This window comes from Ptychodera flava, chromosome 1 (genome assembly GCF_041260155.1).
Source record: "Ptychodera flava strain L36383 chromosome 1, AS_Pfla_20210202, whole genome shotgun sequence".
NCBI lineage: Eukaryota > Metazoa > Hemichordata > Enteropneusta > Ptychoderidae > Ptychodera > Ptychodera flava.
In genome coordinates this window covers 40,674,418-40,683,250 of record NC_091928.1, presented here as the reverse complement: position 1 = coordinate 40,683,250, position 8,833 = coordinate 40,674,418, and the positions used below count along the sequence as shown (strand labels likewise).

The window sequence follows — 8,833 nt, the reverse complement described above, 5'->3', positions numbered from 1 at the left end:
CAGGCTAGCTCTGAATCCACGATAATATTAATGATTTTCTAATTAGATTTCTGGAAACCCTTCGAGTTGTCTTGTGACAGTTTTCCTGAACGGTCGGAAAATCTTTCTCCCAAATCACCCCTGTGACAAAACTCCTTTACAAAGGTCCACTACATGACCGATTTCATCCTGTAATTGTAGTGTAGCTCGTGCTGAATATAGAAAGTCTGAGAGGAATAGTATTAAATATGTTCACGTATGTATGTATGTATGTATGTATGTATGTATGTATGTATGTATGTATGTATGTATGTATGTATGTATGTATGTATGTATGTATGTATGTATGTATGTATGTATGTATGTATGTATGTATGTATGTATGTATGAATGTATGGTTATCTAACTATCTGATGGTCGCCTTGATCGCATGGATGCATAAAGATCCAGTAGATATGATAGATAGATAGATAGATAGATAAATGGATAAATAGAGAAATAGAAAGATGAGATAGATAGATAGATAGATAGATAGATAGATAGATAGATAGATAGATAGATAGATAGATAGATAGATAGATAGATAGATGTGTTTTGCAAACTGTTTAATTACACTGATGTGTAACATAGTAGGTAATTGGTTTTCGGTACAACATATAAAGACATGAGAATGAAAGTCTTGCTTACCTGTGTCTGCCTGGAAAGTATTGTTGCCAATTTCCCCCTAAAACGAGCACAAGCCAAATTAGCACTAGTCCAGTCAAGTTTTTCCTTAACCATGAAGTAACAGGTTCCGTTGAAGACCAGTCCCTTGTTATTTTGTCCACATACATCTATGTCATCTGAGTGGATGTAAGCAGGAATTGTTTGACTGGAACTATTATCTATGTCTACAAATGAGCTCTGGGTAAGGTTGTCACATACATTTATTTTTCGATCGATGTTGAACTCTAAATACATGCGTCGCTTAACGAATAATCACTTTGAAATTCTTCCACGAAATTACAGCGCGGTTATATGAGCGCTTTTTTCATTTTATAAAAGGTACAAATGTAATTTTAGTGCGATTTCAACCTGCATTAAAAATAGGAGATTTTGAAATTTATTCAGATAACTCTGGATTCAAAATGGGGTTTAAAGACTTATAACGCACTTTGAATAACTTACATCGATGAAAAGGCGTCAGGAACGTCTACAGCTCATTTTAAATAGTTCGATCCCCTTTATTTCCAATGAAACGCTCGCGCAAATACAAAGTCCAACAATATTTCAGCAACTAATCTCAAGGTCTTACATTAGCGCTCTAACTTCCATTGCGCTGCAAGCTGAAATGCTCATCAAACTACCATGTTGTAGTGAATATGTTTCCTGATGACTATTTACTAACCTTTTATGCCGATTTCTTTGGAACAAACACGATTTCTGAAAGCTTCACACGGTCCATCGTCTAGTTTATATCCAAACATCATTCGCATATCTGTAACGGCAAGCATTGCGTGTGGTATAGCAAGTTTCCAAAGAAGGTAACGACATAGCTTCTAAGGAAATTACTAAACGCTATCTTAGTTATATAATTAATGGTGTCTTTAAAAAATGAAAAATATTATTTTATTCATTTAAATGTGCTAGCCTTTCTTTTTTGAAAATTGCACTTTTCAGCGGCAGAAGGTATAATGTAACACTCACACACGCAAAGATACTCATTTTGATGTCCGCTGGGCTGGTTGAACCAAAACACATCGGTTGCTATATTTAAGACTGTGTTGTCAACATTCGTGAAGTGAAATTCCCCCATTTTGTTATGATTAGATGCTCCTATCCAGAAACCATACTGTCGGTTTTTATCCGTTTGGAATATGTAGTATACAAGGAATTCCTGGCATCGATAATAAGAAAGAATGAATGTTAGTGGCAATTAGAGGGGTTAATCACTGTTTTCCACCGAGAAGAAAAGTGAGTCATGAATCGATTATTTGCTTTCGAAAAACCTGGAAGATCTTATGTAATACAGCATCACAGTAGCTTTAGGCAATAAAAAGCGGTATTATCATTTAGCACATCATTCAAAGTAGTTTTCAATATACGTAAAATGTTTAAGTATGGAATAGTTAGTATATGCAATAGCTTCAAGAATACAACTTCGTGTCGGACGTACGCTAACAATAGCGTTGATCGCGATTTCGGGTTTGTTACTAAATATAGCTGCACGCGGGCGACTTTCGGACAAATATGCTAAAATTCGGACAAATTTTGTCGTTGTGTCCGTGGCTGTTGTTGCAGCTTGTAGTCTGAGTCATCAATTCATACGAATAAGCGTGATGCTAAATAGCCTTTCTAACACTCGCAGGATTTATTTTCGTCGTTTATGCTGAAAATGCGGACAAATGTTTATTTATGCATATTAATGAGAGAGAACAGTGACGACATTTGCGATCAGCGCTATTGAGAAAACGTTTATTAGAATTAACATCATACATACGAGTTTAGGTTTGGTATCTATCACAGCAAGCTGTCCTCCTCTCATTAAACAATCCTGTTCACTCGCTATCCAATCCATTACACCTTGAGACAACCAAAAGCACTGGTTCCCATACTTTGCGCCAATTTTATTACCAAAGGTGCAATCTTCATAGCTTGGATATGCTTGTAATGTTTAAAGATGGTTTATGTCACTTTAGATATCGAGCATGGCGTTATTACACATTTGAAATAGTATTTTATTTTATAACACGCCACATGCTCATTCCGTGTCGCGATTCGCCAGAATACGTCACGTGACGAGTAAATAGATACGTCTTGTCCCCACCAGATCGACAAAAGTCACGTCAGAGGGTAATAGACGGGCGATAGCCCTCATGACCAGGCAATAGGTGTTTAATATCAGCCTGTAAGCAAGCCAATGCGTTGTTCTGCCAGAAGTGGGAAATACTGTGTAGCACAGTAAAAAGGACCCCTCAACTAGCACAAAAACTTAATGCGTCGACAGAGAGCCTTATGGTAGCAGAAAAAATCGGATTATAGAGGTCTTGTGAAATGATGACGTATCTTGGATGTACATGCAGGAGTGGTGTGACCGTTTTGATACTGTTTTTTTTTTAAGAATTGCCATATTGCAGCATTCGGCTGGCGCTCTGCTAAATCAGCGTCGTCACTTTTTGTCGTCTGCGTTGCTTCCACTTCCACTCACGCTATATGTCGCTCACTGTACCAAAACCACGTGTAAACATGCCTGCGTCGGGGTCTATGATACTATTAAAACAAGGTCACAAGGAAAAATGACTTGTCATATTATGGCTTTATTAAGTTTACTGTCATTTCTACCCTGTAGGCTCGTAAAAATGTACTGATTCGCCGAAAGCTGATCATGCAGACCCTATGAATATGACATTGTCTATATTTCAAGTGAAATTACTTACGTATTCCAGTGTAGTAAACTGATGCTGCTTCCGGTCCACCACACTTGAAATACTTGTTACCCGGACAGGGGGTGTTGCAGAATGATTCGTCCACTTTGTCGTCTCTTACGTACATAAAATGACAGTAGCATTTCACTTTGCTGACACCCCCAGTTAAAAGGGCAAAGATAATTCCGTACTCGGAACAAAATTTGACGCACCTTGCTGGGGTCAAAGTTGAATCACCTACAATAGTTTCCCACGCTCTACGCTTTCCCGTGCTATACCACCTGAGCAGATTGAAACATCCCAAATACGAAATGTTGGCGATGCTTTCTGTGAAAATGTAAGAAAACAGTAAATACAGTTATATCGTCAAAATTTTTGAATTGGGTCAAAGGTAGTGGCAGTGCGGATGATTAAATTGGTCATGACAAGTTGCTACAAAGATGTCAGCTCCAACATATTGAGGGGGGGGGGAAATAGTCCGGGAACACGTATGCGTCGTGTGCACGATATGAAAAGCGTGCGGCTTAATGAAGTAATTGTGAATTCAATCCTGCTTTATAAATGTTTTGTCCGTTTAATCAGTGCTCATAATATGAATAATTGTTTTCTTGTCACAGTGAAGATACACGCAATTGTCACACGCACAGAAAAACTCGCAAAAGTTCGCGTAGCTCATACATCATACACTCGTGCAGTCAGACCATACAGTGAAAGCATGAAGCTTTCAAAACAATGCAAGATCATAACACAATAATGTGTTCGATCGATGTGAATCTAAATATCAATCCATACGACAGACTGTTATCTGGTTAAGTAGACGCAAGGAAGTTAAAATCAACAACTCTGTTTGGGGGGAATCTTTTTAGGATCAAACCAATATTTCAACTCTCGCAAAAATTGTGCTTATCACTATATATACTGGAGACAATGGGAGCATCTTTTAACGAGTCGGGACTTTTAGTGTAAATTGTGACAAAATCTGCAATTTGTCAGTTGCTTTCTCATTTTTCATCTCCTTCCTAAAAAGACTACAATTTTACATGGAGTAGAATGTGATTGTGAAAGACAGAGTTTACTAGTTCCCATGGCACAATCGACAACTGTTTCAAATTATGCACCGCATTAACGAATAAAGTTGTTCACTGGCCTTCTTATCGGCACTCAAATGATTGATATGAGCCATTGCAGAAAGGTAACACTCGTCTAGACATGCCTGGCACTGGGGTGTGAAAGCGTATATGTACTTTCAATGACCATGACGTGCGGCCTGGGAGACTGTGTATATACTTTTCTAAGAAAACCGGTTATGGGGAAAGCTTGCCACAAAGTAATACTGATATTGTCACCATGTTACCAGTCTCCGATGGCTGTGTTTCGAAGGAAAAGTCATTAACTTCCCACATATCGCCTGTTCACTTTGAAGTAATGGAGAAAAAAAGACTTTCAGTAATTTCAGTATGTCGTTATCAGATCCACCAAGTAACATCTGCCTTACCTTTAGAACAATGTTCACCGGGCTGACCAATGTCACAGTATCCAGTTCCAGTTCCGTTGTTTCTATAACACCAGGTCATGTTGTCGTTGTTTGGATTTCGACAGAAGTTGTGATCACCTAATCCTCCACCGCGGTAATTCCTTGGTGTCGTGGTATGTTTGTTTGGTGTTTGTTCTAGCCAGTTCTGGCATTCATCTCCCACAACTGTCCTCCTTACAATCCCACGATAATCGCTGCCATTTCCATCATAGTAGCACTCAGTGTTCCACTTTCCTTAGATAAAAAGTTGTGTTGATTTATTGATACTTGTTACTCTTAAAGCTATACTTTCTTGTTCTGCTGGACATCATGGTTGCGCTGTATTTTTGTTTGTTTGTTTGTTACTCTATAAATTGCAGATGCTTCTTGAAATATAGACTATTGTACATACCTTTGTACATGCCACTTAACATAGTCAGTTTTGTTAAAGTTGCAATATGGATCAAAATTGTCAATTATTTTTTGTAAAACTACAGCGAATAGGCCATACTAAGGTGAAGTACTCTTCTTAGATAGACCTCTCGCCTCTCCCGGCACACAAACTCGTTCATTTGATGCGTTTCGGCCGCTTAGAAAGCTGTTTTGTAAACAAACTTTCAAAACAAAAACATTGGGATTTTCTGCTGTACACGTGATCAAGACCGCCAAGATTGATGACGTCAATGATCTCCTCTCTCTCCCTGAGAAATTGTACACAAGACTCGAACAGCAATATTGATGCAATGGCGGAACTTGAAGTAAGTAATGAATAATTCATAGTAAAGTTTGCATTTGCCAAACTTTCTTCGCTTCATTATGTTTCGAAAAGAATACGAGAAAGTCGGCCTGATGTGAGCTCGGCCTGTCGGAGTAGTTGCCGCGGCTTGAGCTCGTGAGCTTGGAGTTGTCGGCAATTTAACCAGCTAGGCCAGTCGCGGCGGCACGTAGATGTAATTCTAACTAAACCGTAAACGATGACAACTTCCACACAGTCTGATGAAAGAAACTTTAACCTACGATGTTCTGTAATTAATGATGTTTAACTTTTCGATCGATCGTACGCGGGCGATCCGCAGAAACACGTAAGTAAATACGTGTTCAGCATGGACCACGCGCTCGCTGTTATTGTTATCATATCCAAGCCATAAACAGAACAAAATAAAGTGTGGAATCAATATTTCAAGATCGCATGTGTGTATAAGGCGTACACTAATAAAGATGTTTGTACTTCATGAGAATGGAAATGCACTAGTCTGTTATACATGACGAAACTTTGAAAGTGGCCAGAAGTAACCGTGCCTTGGCCGACGATCCCACTGGCCGACATAGCCGTGATTGGCATCGACCGAGCTCACAACTAGCCGACATCTCCGGAAGTTTCGGGAATGTAGTGTAATAATATGATAAAAATTAAAGCTGTGCAAATGATTTTTCTCATCAATACATCAGCGACGAATGTGGTACGGCATCTTCCGGATCACCGTACAGATCCAGACGAGATTGAACACAAATTTTCTGCTAGTACCGCATGCATATACTACCGTTTCCGAGAGCGCTTCCCTCTCTGTCCACAATCCTCTCCCCGTTGTGTAATAGGTTCCTTTTTCATTATATTTTGACAAGAACGTGAAATTCGCATGCTAAATTTATTTTGTCGAGTTCAGTTACTCTATTTACCCGCCACTGCTGGCGACCGGCAGTTGCCTGACAGACAGGCTCGATTGAGGTAGATGAGACTAGAACGTAGTTTCTTTGCTTATGAACAAAACCATGGCTGTTACACATATTACAGGTTCCATATTATTATGGCATGGGAACATTCTTGACTGATTGTTTGCTACATCAATCACAGACCATAAAGAGGGTCCACGTTCATGCTGATGGTCAACTGGCTGCCATCTCAGACTACAGCTTGTGGAACTGAGAGTAGTGCTATTTTGATTGCATCACGCCACAGATACTTTTCATGGAAAATGTTCTTGATGAAAAATTGAGTAATTTCAGTGTTTAACGCTTTTTCATTGTCCATGAATGTTATTTAATGGCAGGTCAGCATGTCAAGTGCTACCTCAGACTCTGAAGAAGAAAATCCTAACTGCAGAGGGGGAGAAGACAAAGAGGGAGAGGTAGAGGGAGAGGTAGAGGGAGAGGGAGAGGACACAGGTTGACAGCTGGAAATAGAAGTGGACAAGTCAGACAAAGACAAAGGGTAGTACAACAGGCAACTTTCCAAGAAGGCACAGAAGATCTCTTGGCCCAGAGAAAACAAAGGATTACAGTAAGTACCTGTCTGCAGATATCTTCCTCGGTGAACAAACATAATACATCAGACTGGATGCAGGCCATGAAGTTTTACATTTTAGCTATATCCATGTGTCAATACTGATAGCTGGTATTTTTCAAAGACAAGAGGAATTCTCATACAGAAGGCCCTGCTTCTTGGAGACAAGTTTTTCTTAGATTAAAATTGTGAAAAGACGTGCAGTTCAGTCAAGTTTCGATGTATTCAAATTCTGTAAATGGGGACTGGAAAGGTAACTTGTTTCTGGAGATGTTTTAGATTATACAAGTTAAATATTGAACAACTGCATTTGTTCATTATTGCCATAATTTAATTCCAATGTCATCAATACTGCAGAGTTTTCATGTTTGAAATGACCATTTATTTCTCTGTTCAATCTAGAGACAAGTAAATAACATGAAAAAGGATCAGTTAAAAGATCTTGTTCTGAAAATGGTGGATCAGCAACCAGGCTGGTTTTTAATCTTTGGAACCAACTGAACACAAGTCTGGTGGATACCATCCACCACCTCAAGCAGGCAAACCTGACTGGTGTATCTGTGGCAACTGTAGGCAAATGCCAACAGAAAGGGAAAGACTTTGCTGTGAGAGGCTCCCACCTCACTGCGTATCAAGGCTGGAAGTAAGTTTCATATATTCAAAACAAACAGAAATATGATCAAACATTCAGTAAGCCTACAAGTCTAAATGTGCCAATAAAACATTTAGAGCACATTGGTACACTTTTGCTTCAGAATTGAGTACCACCATGTGAAAACAAGCAATTTAGAATAATTTCACAATGTGAGTTACTAAATACAATGAAATTGATTTCTTATTTCATTCTCTCTGTGTGGTGTATACTGTGTACGTATTACATACCAAAATTGTATAGCAAAAGCTTTTTTTTTATTCCAGGAGTTTCAAGTTGTTGTATTGAATGAGCTGATTCTTGCCATTGCTAGGGCATATAGGAATGACATATTGGCTATGGATGATGAAGACGACCTGAGTAAATCTAATCGCCATGCAGCTTATAGGCAATTCATTGTGTGGCAACATGGACGTCTTGGTGCTGGCAACAGATGTGTTATACCTAGTTGTTGTGTTTGGGCTATAAGGGATCGCTATCCAGATCCCTATGGCCAGTACACAGGATTTCATCCATCTCGTCTAGAGTAGTGTATGATCTAGCTACATGTACTTGTTGCAACATCTATTTGTTGATATTTGACAGGACAGTAGCTTTACTTTTGATGCTTTTTTCACTGGTGTATTTTGATTGTCACATCAAGTTTATATTCTTGTTCTATTCAATGTTGTTTACATTTGACTTTTAGTCAGGACTGAAATACACTTGTCAACAATAACAAGTAGTCTATTCATATACTGGCAATGTTGACAAGCTGAACACTGTGTATCTCAGTAACAGGGAATAAAACATGAACCTTTACTTGACATTAAACAAAATATTGAAAAACATTTTGCTTTTGGCCCAATTTTTTGTCTGTACTTTACTATGATTATCAATTGCAGATCCTTACGTTACCATTATTATATCTCAAGTTCAAGCTCGCATTCCTGTTATACCGTAATATGTATTTTGCACACATGTTGCATTCACGAACTGTATTTGGTATATCAGTATTAGGCCAA

At 38.7% G+C, this 8,833-nt stretch overlaps 1 long non-coding RNA gene across 1 annotated transcript; it reads left to right on the top strand.

Annotated features, from left to right (window-relative positions):
- The first annotated feature begins 5,497 nt into the window (after positions 1 to 5,497).
- On the top strand, positions 5,498 to 8,385 carry LOC139137360 (uncharacterized). The gene is made up of 4 exons (XR_011553374.1): positions 5,498 to 5,654; positions 6,945 to 7,174; positions 7,580 to 7,820; positions 8,096 to 8,385. It is a non-coding gene; the product is annotated as an uncharacterized lncRNA (long non-coding RNA).
- Positions 8,386 to 8,833: the final 448 nt, after the last annotated feature.